This window comes from Oncorhynchus gorbuscha, linkage group LG02 (assembly GCF_021184085.1).
Source record: "Oncorhynchus gorbuscha isolate QuinsamMale2020 ecotype Even-year linkage group LG02, OgorEven_v1.0, whole genome shotgun sequence".
Lineage (NCBI taxonomy): Eukaryota > Metazoa > Chordata > Actinopteri > Salmoniformes > Salmonidae > Oncorhynchus > Oncorhynchus gorbuscha.
Window position 1 is genome coordinate 87,004,240 of NC_060174.1, and position 14,991 is coordinate 87,019,230.

The 14,991-nt window shown below is 40.0% G+C and overlaps 1 protein-coding gene across 4 annotated transcripts in view; it reads right to left on the reverse strand.

The window, feature by feature from the left end:
- LOC124012096 (rho GTPase-activating protein 32-like) overlaps positions 1-5,931 on the reverse strand; it is a 243,911-nt gene extending 237,980 nt beyond the window's left edge. For all 4 annotated transcript variants that reach the window (XM_046325532.1, XM_046325523.1, XM_046325514.1 and 1 more), the window contains exon 1: positions 5,453-5,931. The gene's annotated coding sequence lies outside the window, so the exon portion shown is untranslated. The remainder of the gene's footprint in view (positions 1-5,452) is intronic.
- Between the last annotated feature and the right edge of the window lie 9,060 nt (positions 5,932-14,991).

Consider the following 14,991-nt stretch of genomic DNA (forward strand, 5'->3'; position numbering starts at 1 on the left):
CCTTTTTGGAGTAGGAGGCAACGATAGGGTATAAAGAGGAAAGTGTGATTTACCCAACTTTTTGCAGCACAGGGAGGTTCTGTATCTTGTATTTTCAATCGATTGACGCATAGAGCACCACATTATTTGTCATAATACCCATAAAAACCTAGCGGTAAAACAAGAAAATGATTCCAATCGTTTTTTCACCATGCATTTTCCCATAGAGGATTTTAGAAACGCTTAAAATAAGGGCTGTGTATGGTGTAGGCTTCCCCTGGCGTGACATGTTGATAACTGTGTAAATCACTTTAGGACAAAGTGACTCAATATATTTGCCTGCACTCACCCCCCCCCCAAAAAAACAAAATGACATTTAGCTGCTAAGGTGGCTATCACAAAGAACTACAAATGCTATGATGTGGACGAGACTTACGAATCAAGAAAAAAGGTTCTCTGGATTAACTATATAATGTTGGCTAAATGTAGTAATGAATAAATTGGGAAAATTTCATTAAAATGGACAATTCTGTGAACTGTCTTGTGCAAGTTTGAAATTGACACAATACCTGTTAGCATGCAGGAGCTTGCAGGGTCTTGCATAGTCTACTTTTATGCTAATTAACATTTGAGCATAAATCTGAGTGTTAATATTTAATTTCACCTTTATTTAACCAGGTAGACCAGTCGAGAACAAGTTCACATTTACAACTGCGACCTGGCCAAGATAAAGCAAAGCTGTGTGACAAAAACAACAGAATTACACATGGGATAAACAAATGTACAGTCAATAACACAATAGAAAAAGTCTGTACAGTGTGTGCAAATGTAGTAAGATTAGGGAGGTAAGGCAATAAATAGGCCATAGAGGCTAAATAATTACAATTTAGCAATAACACTGGAGTGATAGATGTGCCGATGATTATGTGCAAGTAAAGATATTTGGGTGCAAAAGAGCAACAAGAAAAATCAATAACAATATGGGGATGAGGTATTTACAGATGGGCTGTGTACAGGTACAGTGATCAGTAAGCTGCTCTCACAGCTGATGCTTAAAGTTAGAGAGGGAGATATAAGTCTCCAGCTTCAGTGATTTTTGCAATTCGTTCCAGTCATTGGAATGAAAGGCGGCCAAATGAGGTGTTGGCTTTGGGGGTGACCAGTGAAATATACCTGCTGGAGCGTGTGCTACGGGTGAGTGTTGCTATGGTGACCAGTGAGCTGAGATAAGACGGAGCTTTACCTAGCAAAGACTTATAGATGACCTGGAGCCAGTGAGTTTGGCGACGAATATGTAGCAAGTGCCAGTCGACGAGAGCATACAGGTCGCAGTGGTGGGTAGTATATGGGGCTTTGGTGATAAAACGGATGGCACGGTGATAGACAACATCCACTTTGCTGAGTAGAGTGTTGGGAGGTTATTTTGTAAATGACGTCGCCAAAGTCAAGGATCGGTAGGATAGTCAGGTTTACGAGTGTATGTTGGCAGCATGAGTGAGAGGCTTTGTTGCGAAATAGGAAGCCGATTCTAGATTTAATTTTGGATTCGAGATGCTTAATGTGAGTCTGGAAAGAGAGTTTACAGTTTAACCAGACACCTAGGTATTTGTCCACAAGTCAGAACCGTCCAGAGTACTGACGCTAGTCGGGCGGCGGTTGCGAGCAGCAATCGGTTGAATAACATGCATTTAGTTTTGCTAGCATTTAAGAGCAGTTGGAGGCCATGGAAGGAGAGTTGTATGACATTGAAACTCGTTTGGAGGTTTGATAACAGTGTCCAAAGAAGGGTCTGATGTATACAGAATGGTGTCGTCTGCGTAGAGGTGGATCAGAGAATCACCAGCAGCAAGAGCGACATCATTGATATTTACAGAGAAAAGAGTCGGCCCGAGAATTGAACCCTGTGTCACCCCCATAGAGACTGCCAGAGGTCCGGACAACAGGACCTCCGATTTGACACACTGAACTTTTTCTGAGAAGTAATTGGTGAACCAGGCGAGGCAGTCATTTGAGCAACCAAGGCTGTTGAGTCTGCCGATAAGAATGTGGTGATTGACAGCGTCGAAAGCCTTGGACAGGTTGAAGAAGACGGCTGCACAGTATTGTCTTTTATCCATGGCAGGTATGATATCGTTTAGGACCTTGCGCGTAGCTGAGGTGCACCCATGACCAGCTCGGAAACCAGATATCATAGTGGAGAAGGTACAGTGGGATTCGAAATGGTCGGTGATCTGTTTGTTAACCTCTTCAGTCTACCCTCTACTTTTTTGAACATTCTGTTAAAAATCGCGCAACATTTCAGCGCCCTGCTACTCATGCCAGGAATATAGTATTTGCATATGATTAGTATGTGTGGATAGAAAACACTCAGACGTTTATAAAACTGGTTAAATCACGGCTGTGGCTTTAACATAACGTGTGTTTCATTGAAAAGTGCAGGAAAATCTGATCACTGAAAGTGGAAAAATATATCCATCCGCCGCTTCAACTCATTGTTACGGGCGAAAGACATTAAATATGGCTGAGGTTGCAGTACCTACAGCATCCACACAATGTCAACAGTCTTGTCATTTGCCTAGGATTTGTTTCTTGGTCAAACGAACAAGAGACAGCCCATTTCTTCCGGTCTCTGACCGGATATTTTGGTTGAGAAACAGATGGACAGTATTTCAAAATGGATCCCTATAGAAAACACTTCGTCTCGTGATTAATTTGATCGCTTATTAACGTTTACTAATACCTAAAGTTGCATTACAAAAGTATTTCGAAGTGTTTTTTGAAAGTTTATCATCGACTTTTTGAATTTAAAAAATGACGTTACGTTATGAAACGCTCTTTTTTTTCCATTTATCACACAGTCTACATAGAACGATATCTAGGCTATATATGGACCGATTTAATCGAAAAAAAGACCCAATAGTGATTATGGGACATCTAGGAGTGCCAACAAAGAAGATGGTCAAAGGTAATGAATGTTTTATATTTTATTGTGCGGTTTGTGTAGCGCCGAATATGCTAATTATTTTGTTTACGTCCCCTGCGGGTCTTTTGTGGTGTTACATGCTATCAGATAATAGCTTCTCATGTTTTCGGCGAAAAGCATTTTGAAAATCTGACTTGTTGCCTGGATTCACAACGAGTGTAGCTTTAATTCAATACCCTGCATGTGTATTTTAATGAACGTTTGAGTTTTAACTAATACTATTAGCATTTAGCATAGTGCATTTGCATTTCCAGAGCTCTAGATGGGACGCCGGCGTGCCAGGTAGAAGCAAGAGGTTAACTTCGCTTTCAAAGATTTTAGAAAGGCAGGGCAGGATGGATATAGGTCTATAACAGTTTGGGTCTAGAGTGTCTCACCCTTTGACGAGGGGGATGACCGTGGCAGCTTTCAAATCTTTGGTGATCTCAGACGATACAAAAGAGGTTGGAACAGGCTAGTAATAGGGGTTGCAACAATTTCTGTGGATAATTTTAGAAAGAAAGGGTCCAGATTGTCTAGCCCAACTGATTTGTAGGGATCCAGATTTTGCAGCTCTTCCAGAACATCAGCTATCTGGATTTGGGTGAAAGAGAAGCGGGGGGGGCTTGGCAAGTTTCTGTGGGGGGGTGCAGAGCTGTTGGTAGGGGTAGCCAGGTGGAAAGCATGGCCAGCCGTAGAAAAATGCTTATTGAAATTCAATTATTGTAGATTTATCGATTGTGACAGTGTTTCCAAGCCTCAGTCCAGTGGGCAGCTGGGAGGTGCTCTTATTCTCCATGGACTTTATAGTGTCCCAAAACTTTTTGGAATTCGTGCTGAAGGATGCACATTTCTGTTTGAAAAAGCTAGCCATAGCTTTCCTTAACTGCCTGTGTATATTGGTTCCTAACTTCCCTGAAAAGTTGCATATCGCAGGGGCTATTCGGTGATAATGCAGTACGCAACAGGATGTTTTTAAGCTGGTCAAGGGCAGTCAGGTCTGGAGTGAACCAAGCGCTGTATCTGTTCTTAGTTCTACATTTTTTGAATGGGGCATGCTTATTTTAAGATGGTGAGGAAAGCACTTTTAAAGAGCAACCAGGCATCCTCTACAGACGGGATGAGGTCAATATCCTTCCAGGATACTCAGGCCAGGTCGATTAGAAAGGCCTGCTTGCTGAGGGGTTTAAGGGAGCGTTTAAAAGCAATGAGGGGTGGTCGTTTGACTGCGGACCCATTACGGACACAGGCAATGAGGCAGTGATCGCTGAGATCCTGGTTGAAGACAGCAGAGGTGTATTTAGAGGGCAAGCTGGTCAGGATGATATCTATTTGGGTGCCCATGGTTATGGATTTAGGGTTGTACCAGGTAGGTTCCTTGATAATTTGTGTGAGATTGAGGGACTCTAGTTTAAGTCACCTAACAGTACGAACTCTTAAGATAGATGGGTGGGCAATCAATTCACATATGGTGTTCAGGGCACAGCTGGGGGCTGAGGGGGGTCTATAACAAATAGAGCCAAATATATTGATTAAAGGCACCTTGTCCAGGAGAGTTACATGGTTATCAAAACATCACACCAAAACAACATGTAACACAGCCCTTATTTTAAGTGTTTCTAAAATTCCCTATTGATAAAAGGAATGGTGTAAAAACGATTGGAACCATTTACCCGCTAGGTTTTTGGGTATTATTACACCTCCACTGTGGGGCTCTATTACACAATATGTAAACCATATGGGAATGTAGTCGACCTAAGCATGTTACCTCACCTGGCAGTTTGATTAGTCACAGTGCGAATTGCATCAGTATTGAAAATAAAAACGATATTGACCAACATACTCTAGGTCAGGTTGCTACACTACTCTGTGGATATTTTGTCTCACATTCTTACCTGTAAAACGACCAACCACACGGACAACCGGTGAAGTAATATTTTATTCACTCTTTTGCCTTGTATTGGTCGTGAGAGTTAACGTTCCTGTTCCGAACGCTCATTTCTGCCTACATAGAATTCTTTGCAATTCAACATTGGGTTTTCAGGCTAGGACTTTAGATAAATGCAGAAAATCGCCAATCGAAATAAACGTTATACCACAGTAACCATGGTGTTTTTGCTAAACGTTTTTGATTCAGATTTCGGACATAAGGTTAAAGTTGTATGTGAAAACAATTTCTAAAGATCCATACTTGGTTTTCCAAAACTCACTTCACTCGTGCATGAAAGGGAAGCTTGCGCTACTGGTTTTGGAACACGCACAGATCAAATACACCGTTGGAACGCCGATTAAACTGTTTACATGTCCTAATAATTAAAAATATTATTCCGAAAACCAGGTTTTTTAATTGGCGTATGTTTACTTTGATTTTGACATTAATGCGTTTAAGATAGTTATGTAAACACATTACTCTATTTCCATACTCGGACTACTGCCTCAATCAGTTTAATATGGAATTGTTGGTATTCATGTAAACGTTTGATAACGTTAACTGAAGTGACAGATATTTACCGGTGTGTTTGATGAGATGTTTTTCGGGTTATCACTCTCGCTTTCACCACAGTTTCCTCCTCCTGGTGTCTTCCACGCCAGCTGCAGAAACACAGCTTGATCCCTTGGAGCCAAAACACCGCATTATAAAACAAACCAAAGACGCTAGATATTGTATATAGCTAACGTTAAACTGGTTAGGTAAATGTTTCCCGAACAACAACGTTACGTCCCATTTAAAAAAAATATCGCCTCAATCTCGCTGTCCGTGTATTCAAAAAGTCCCGCTGGAGATGGCTCGTTGGCAATGTTCAAACAGCTGTTATCGTGTTTAAGTAAAGCTAAACTGCCTTTAAAAAATGTGATGGTACTTCACAATGAGAAAACATTGACTGAAATTCCCTTTGCAGCCAGTTGAAGGACAGTTTTATAGGTAAACTTTACTATCAAATTGGAGGCTCGCACTAAAACATTCGAACCACCACTTCCAGGAGAGAATCCGAGAACATCGCGAACGCGCAGAGGCGTACCGTTCGTGACTGTGCGCGCTCTCGTGGAATGAGCGCACGTGGATTAGATTTAACATGCTCCGTCTCTCAGGACATTGCTCATCAATCAGATTGCAATTTTGGAAAACACTAAGTATGTTTGAAACCCAGCTCTGAAACTATAATCTTTGAAGTGTATTTTTACTCTACTACTCTGCCATCCTCTGGTGCTTGTCTGTAATGGCATCCTCTAAAGGTTACCATAATTTGCACTGTTACCACACCAGTGACTGGCCACTACACCAAATTGCCTCAGGAAAAGCTTAGTCTGGGGCCCCAAAAGCAGGTGTCCGGGGGCAAATAAGAGGCATGCTACAGTAAAAATGACTGGGAAAAAACAAATTGATTTGTTACTATACAAGAAACAGCCAATGACGCCTTTTGTCTACATTTTAAACAGTCTAATAAATCAATGTAATATATACCATCACATAAATAATATATTGTTTGTAGGAAATTAACAGTAGGAAATTAAAAACTTCGTTTTGAAAGGCCTCTGAAAGCAAAAGTTGGATATTTTATATCAGATGACAAGGTTGAACTATAGCCTAACAGGCACATGGGTTTCAGTTCCTTGTGCTTGACTACAAGCATATATAATGGTGCTGGATTAGATAGCTGCCGTATTACGGGCTCCTGATCAATTCTGCTATTTTGTGTGTGTTTTTTGAGCTGATCTTAACTTATTTTGTACATAATGTTTGCACCATCAGAACAGCAATCACTAACCTCGAGTTGGATGAAGATTTTTACTTCAATGAGTCGTCATCGCAGGACATACTGCTTACCCCGTACCAGGCCCTAATCCCTGAGATGCATAGAAGAAAGAGGTGACGTAAGCGAGGCCGACGTGCGGGCATTTAGACGAAACTATGTCGCCTCTACCCTCCATTTTATTGGCAAACATACAATCACTGGAGAAGAAACAGGACGAGCTTGGTTCCCATCAACAGGACCCGAAGAACTGTAATATCCTTTGTTTCTCTGATTCATGGCTGAACAAGGACATGGATAATATACATCTATCTGGTTTTTATATGCATCAGCAGGACAGAACTTCAGCTTCGGGTAAGGTAAAGGGGAGGTGTGTGTCTCTTTGTTAACAACAGCTGGTGCACAATCTCTAATATTAAGGAAGTCTCAAGGTTCTGATCGCCTAGAATACCTCATGATAAGCTGTAGACCATACTATTTACCAAGGAGTTTATCTATATTTTTCGTAGATGTTTATTTATCACCACAAACCAATGCTGGCTTAAGACTGCACTCAACAAGCTGTATAGGGCCATAAACAAACAAGAAAATGTTCATCCAGAAGCGGAGCACCTAGTGGCCGGTGATTTTAATGCAGGGGAACTGAAATCAGTCTAACTGCATTTCCACCAACATGTCACCTGTGCACCTTTACTCCACACACAGAAATGCATACAAAGCTCATCCTCGCCCTCCATTTGGCAAATCTGACCATAACTGAATCCTTTTGATTCCTGCTTACAAGCAAAAACTCAAACACGAAGCACCAGTGATGCACCCAATACAGAAGTGGTCTGACGTAGCGGATGCTAAACTACAGGACTGTTTTGCTAGCATAGACTGGAATATGTTCCAGGATTCATCCGATGGCATTTTCGAGTTTACCACATCAGTCACCATCTTCATAAGTGCATCGACAACGTCATCCCAACAGTGACCGTACGTACATATCCCAACCAGAAGCCATGGATTACAGGAAGCATCTGCACTGAGCTATAGGCTAGAGCTGTCACTTTCAAGGAGTGGGATACTAATCCGGACGCTTATAAGAAATCCTGTTACGACCTCCGACGAGCCATCAAACAGGCAAAGCATCAATACACGATTGAATCCTACTAAGCCAAATGCCTTCTATGCAGGCTTCGAGGCAAGCAACACTGAGCCATGCACAAGAGAACCAGTTGTTATAGTGAATGTGAGTAAGACCTTTAAACAGGTTAACATTCACAAAGCTGCAGGGCCAGACGGATTACCAGGATATGTATTCAGAGCATGCACTGATCAGCTGGTAAGTGTCTTCACTGACATGTTTATGGCTAACATGACTCACATTAACACCATCATCCCGGACACTCTGAAACCATTCAATTCGTATACCGCCGCAACAGATCCACAGATGACACAATCTCTATTGCAGGCCACACTGTCTTCTCCGACCTGGACAAAGGGACACCTATGTGAGAATGCTGTTCATTGACTACAGCTCAGCTTTCAACATCATAGTTCCCTCCAAGCTCATCACTAAGCTAAGGACCCTGGGACTGAACACCTCCCTCTGCAACTGGATCCTGGACTTCCTGATGGGTCGCACTCAGGTGGTGAGGGTAGGCAACAACACACCCGCCATACTGACTCTCAACACGGGCGCCCCTCAGGGGTGCCTGCTTATTCCCCTCCCGTATTCACTGTTCATCCACGACTGTGTGGCTGCGCACAATTTCAACACCATCATTAAGTTAGCTGATGACACGACGGTGGTAGACCTGATCACCGGAGATGTTGAGACAACCTTAAGGGAAGAGGTCAGAGACATGGGAGTGTGGTGCCAGGACAACAACCTCTCCCTCAACGTCGCCAAAGACAAAGGAGGATTGTGCACTACAGGAAATTGAGGGCAGAGCACGCCCCCATTCACATTGATGAGGCTGTAGAGGAGCGGGTTGAGAGCTTCAAGTTCCTTGTGTCCACATCACTAAGGATCTATCATGGTCCTTACTCAACAACACAGTCGGGAAGAAGGCACAACAATGCCTCTTTTCCCATCCAGGAGCCTGAAAAGATGTGGCTTGGGCCCTCAGATCCTCAAGTTCTACAGCTGCACCATTGAGAGCATTTTGAGTGGCTACATCACCGCTTGGTATGGTAATTGCTTGGCATCCGATTGCAAGGCACTACTGCAGTTAGTGCGTACGTCCCAATACATCACTGAGGCTGAGCTCCCTGCCATCCATGACCTCTATACCAGGCAGTGTCAGAGGAAGGCCCTAAACATTGTCAAATACTCCAGCCACCCATGTCATAGACTGTTCTGTCTGCTACCTCACGGCAAGTCTAGAACCAACAGGACCCTGAACAGCTTCTACCCCCAGGCCACAAGACTGCTAAATAGTTAGTCCAGGTAGCTATTTGGTTAACTATTTAACTAACTGCACTGACCCTTTTAGCACTAACTTTTTGGACTCATCACTTACGCTACTGCTACTGTTTATTATCTATCCTGTTGCCTAGTCACTTTATTCCTAGTTATATGTACATATCTACCTCAATTACCTCGTACTCCTCCACATCGTTTCTGTACTGGTACCCCATGTATATAGCAATGTTTTCATTACTCATTGTGTACTTATAATCACTTTTATTAAGTGTTAATACTTTTCTATTATTTTCTATATTTTCTTTCTCTCTGCATTGTTGTGAAGGGCCCGTAAATAAACATTTCACTGTTAGTCTCTACACTTGTTGTTTACGAAGCATGTGACACATAAAATGTGATTTGATAAAGCAATATCGAATTGATGTGGATGGTTCTGCTGCTTATGTTGTGAAGACAGTTGTCTACCTGATCTTACATGATTGATGTGATTTTGTTGCTGTCCGACTATTCTAAAGAACAAGGTGTAGCCTAGCTTGGCCTAATTATTTCTTCATAATTTTGACTTTAGCTGCTCGTTGCACATTGCCTTTTATCAATATACGCACTCCATAATCTGGGTACAGGTATAGTGTACTAAATGATGACTGACGACCATTCAAACATTAATGCATTGATAATACTAGCTACTTTTGAAGTTATTAGCCCTAATTGTAAAAAATAAAAATAAATAGGGGGCCCCTGAAATGTTTTCATCCCCCCTGTGGCGAAACCCAAGCTCTGCGCCTGGTTGAATCTATCCAATCCTTTGATATCCAAGTGCCTGTTGGGGCCATCCTGCTCCACTATCAATCACAGACAACAAGAAACATGTTTTTATATAACAAGTATCCCCCGTAAAGCTGCATGGGCTGTCACACATTCTTGATGTCTTTGTCTCGTTCCTCCGTGACTGAATCATAATTTCAAAAACCCAAAACATACATACAGTGGCAGCTAAGAATGACTTCTGTCACTCTGTGCATTTCTGAACACAATTATCCAACTGATTGATTAATTACAATTCATGTTACAGTCATGTGAAGCAGGATGACAAGTTTTTGTTTGTGATGGCATGCGTAAGTAGTATGCACTTTCTAAAGCTTTCCATACATCCCTGGGGGAGGCATTGGTCTGCCCAGAGAGCACAGGAGAAAGGGTGGTAAAAACAGAAAAACAGTATGACGCAAGGCTTTTGTTCAGCACCATATACAGTACATGTTTGTTTCTCTCTTTCACATAAAAGGAAATGTATCAGGGAAATTCATATACCAATAATACCACCTAAAGATGAGGTGCAATTAACCCTCTGGGTGCCTCTTGTATTTGTGAATTATTTATGTAGAAAAGCTAATAAATAAGTTGTCAGTAAACAAAAATATTAAATATATGTTTGTTGATTGCCAAAATGTCTAACCACAATGTACAGTTTCAGGATGGTTCTACAGTAGACTACAACATTGTTTGTTGGTAAAAAAAAACATGATATTCATAAGGTGTGTGAAGCAAGGAGTTAAAAACCTCTTAAGGATCTGCCCCTTTTTTTCAATTTTCGCCTAAAATGACATACCCAAATCTAACTGCCTGTAGCTCAGGACCTGAAGCAAAGATATGCATATTCTTGATATCATTTGAAAGCAAACACTTTGAAGTTTGTGGAAATGTGAAATGAATGTAGGAGAATATAACACATTAGATCTGTTAAAAGATAATACAAAGAAAAAATGAGTTTTTTTATATATTTTTTCTACCATCATCTTTGAAATGCAAGAGAAAGGCCATAATGAATTTTTCAGCCCAGGCACAATCTATATTGTACGCGCAAAGGTTTAGACTGATCCAATGAACCATTGTATTGCTGTTAAACATTTTGTATCAAGACTTCCCAAATGTGATATTGGTTTATTTATACATTTTCAAGTTCATAACTGTACACTTTCCTCAAACAATAGCATGGTATTGGACAGTGCAGTTAGATTATCAAGAATTTAAGCTTTCTGCCATTATCAGATATGTCTATGTCCTGGGAAATGTTCTTGTTACTTACAATCTCATGCTAATCGCATTTATCTATGTTAGCTCAACCATCCCACGGGGGACCCACCAATCCTGTAGAGGTGTTCACTCACCACCTAAAGCACCACAAAATGGATTGATAATAGCACCAGTTGTTGTCAGAATGTGTGCAATGGAATTACAAAGTCAATATGCCCCACTTATGGGTCTCCAGAAAATGTTACTGTCATCTTTATAGTCTGCTGCAACTCTACTAATCAAATCTTTGCACCTATTGAGAGCTAGAGGCAGAACATATACATTACACCATAAACAATGTGGCTAAATTGGAAACACACTTACTTTGCTGTCATAAAAACATTAGGAACCCCTAAAATTGTTTTTCAAAGCAGCATTGAATATCTGTTACGTACACATACGCTGTAAAATATCTCTGATTACACAATCTGTTGACGAGAGAAATATAGATTACACATACAGTATATTGTAATCTGCTGCTATACAGAACGCAAATGAACACCTGCATGAAAACGTTCCCTCTTTCCAAAAGCCAATTGAGTCTAAGACAAGATACATGGTTCTTGAGCGGGCCAGCAGTAACATTTGGAGTTGAGGATCTGTGGCAGTCTTGGAAACAGACTGGTATAATGATGGACCTATTGTAGTGCCACATAGTTATTAATTATTCCCATTGGCCAAGCTAGCCATGTTAACATATCCCAAGAAAAACTTGGCCGGAATGATTCATTGCAGGTTAAATTAAGTAAATAATTAATTCCAGTGCTTTCCAGTTATGCTTAACAATTTGTAAAACCCTGCATCTTTATCTTAGTCTGTAATAAACCAATGACACTTGCACCCTTTTTTTGTTATTTATTTTGTTTTGTACAGAACTGAAATGGTTTGCCTCAAAGGCATTTCTGTGTCAGTGGAATATAAATATTCTTTATTTGTATGACTCTGTTTATCTAAAAAAGCAACAAGTGGATATAAAAATAAAAACAACATTAAATAAAACACCATGAAAACCATTGACACCAAATGTATTCTATATTTGTTTGATTTACAATACTGAATAATTCAAACTCATTTGTAGTATTTAGAATAATTCAGTCACTCACATAGAAATCTAGTGGTCTGCTACTTGTCACAATGTACCATTGAAACAGACTGTACACTACTCAGTTCCCACTCACTCTGCAATGCACTCTGTGTATCATATTCTCATGTACAAAAAATATATGACAAGGTATGCTTTTTTTAAACATGATTTACACTGCGTTTGCTGTAGTCTTTTGAGTCTAGCACATTTTCTTTAACTAGGCAAGTCAGTTAAGAACAAATTCTTATTTACAATGACAGCCTAGGAACAGTGGGTTAACTGCCTTGTTCAGGGGCAGAAAAAATATTTTTACCCAGTCAGCTCAGGGATTTGATCAAGCAACCTTGCAGGTATTGGCTCAATGCGCTAACCACCAGGCTACCTGCCACCCCAAGTAACTAGTAAACCCACAAGGTTGATTGTATTTCATACTGTACATAATGCTTGGCCTCGACTTGACTGTGTACAGTACAGTACTGTGCAGTGTTTTCAAATGTCATTTTCTTGGGGTGGCATGATGCTTTGGTATTTTGTTATACAGCTATGTTTTGGTTTTTACATCATTTTGTGTGAAACTCAGATTAGCATATGGGAGATTACCAGTGTTCTATTAAAAATAACAACATATAATAAGTGTGCTCTACCAGAGGAAGTCAAATTCTGAAAATAATTATTCAAATAAAACACTGTCCTTGAAAACTTGTGTTTTAGCACCAGAGGTTCTTACTCTACAGACCATTTAATGAATTAGGCATAGAACAACCATCAAAGACCAAAATACATAGGGGCTTTAAAATGCTCTGTAATGCTCTATTCTCTGCTATGAAGTAGTATCATTACTCCTTGGGGAAAGCAAACCACAACCGCGCTCATATCTTAGTTCAAACCAAATAAGAAGTAAGTACCAAACATCTCCTCTTCCATAGAGCAGACAACTATGATGACAGTTCCTCTTACAAGGTGTTACTTTGCCAACCCCTAAGTTGCAAACAATATGATCGATATTAGATGACCTCTGAGTATGGTCCAGATACACCAGAAAAAAAGCTATTGCTGTACTTCACAGACAGTATCATGTCATTTTTAACTGTAAAATGTAAAGCTGTACAGTTTAGATGTGGGCCACTACATCATGTAACTGCTTGTATATCTCCTGAAGTCATTTACACAAATGCCCCAAATATCTGTGAAAACATAAAGGGAAATCCAAGTTACACATGATTGAGTAGGTAAAGTAATGCACTGTATAATCAGTTTAGCTATGGTCTTTTGTAGCTCAGTTGGTAGAGCATGGTGCTTGCAAATGCCAGGACAGTGGGTACAATTCCTGGGACCACCAAAATGTAAAATAAAATGATGCACACAGGACTGTAAGTTGCTTTGGATAAAAGCGTTTGCTAAATGGCAGATATTATATAATTATTATGATACAGTCAAATCAGAGTGTATTCACACACAACACACAAACGCTTGCTTATTACATGTCATACTAATATTCAGAGTCATGAAATGTCAAAAAAATATATCTATACATTTTATTATTATTAAAACATTTAGACTTGAACTTAAAGAACGCATTTCAGCATTATAAATGGTACATTGATTAGTCCGTGGCATGATTAGGCACCAACTTTTTTTGTCTTATTCGCTAAACTCAGCAAATATATTAGGCTAGCATCATATTTTCGCCAAAGTTAACCAATCGTTGGTCCACAACCCCTTGAATGGGATGTGATTCTATCCAGGCGATGCCATTTAAATCATTCCAATTCTCTCCAGAGCCACAGATTTTCAACCTCTGCCCATTGTGATATAGAATAGTACTCTCTGCTTCAAATCCCAACTCTGGGAGAGGTGGATCAATGTATGTGCTTTGATTGCATCTAAATGTTGGCAAAACGCAATTATTTTATTCAAAGGTTCAGGTTAGTCGGTTTTGTGATTTCTACATACTTCTCATGTGACACCACTCTGCACTCAATATCAACACTCCACTGACTCAGTATACTGGCAATATATGTATAATATTCCCCAAAATATTAATGGTTATAATGACCTCTAAATTAGTGTTCTTGTTTTTTAAACTTTTTTAAAATGTATTTTTTACATATCCTCTCTTCTCATATATATTAAGTATTGTATATGCATTCCCTCTTTTCACAGCAACATTCAGAAACTTTAACATGCAATGATCTCTCTGCTATACTCTATGTACATTTTATCCATATCCATTGCACATTAAATGGTAAATATATTTATATTTTTAAGAGGGACATTCTACTGCTCCCCTTCCTTCATGCATTACAGTATTTTCTTCATGTTTAACTCTTTAAAAATATCTGCCTGTATGCACATCTCAAAAAGTATATTTTTTCAGATGTCTCATGTCTTAGGCCTTAGGAAAGCCATTCATTTTTAAATAACTGTACATTCTGAAAAATAGCAAAGGGCTTATTCCCTCTATCTGGAGATTTATGGTCAATATTTAAACTTTTTGAATGCTGGTGATTATTAATGTGGTTGCTGAAAGCAAGAGCACTACTGTTATTCTACATACTTACTTAGTTATGAGCTACTTATCAACTTTGGAGAGGTGCTTATTATCCTCTCTACATTCAGCTTACATAACAGACACATGTACAGAAACAACAGAATATGACGCACAGAGCCCTTGCCAGCCTTGGAGATATTCTACAAATATCTACAAAGGGTCCGTCTGAGTGGAGAAGGC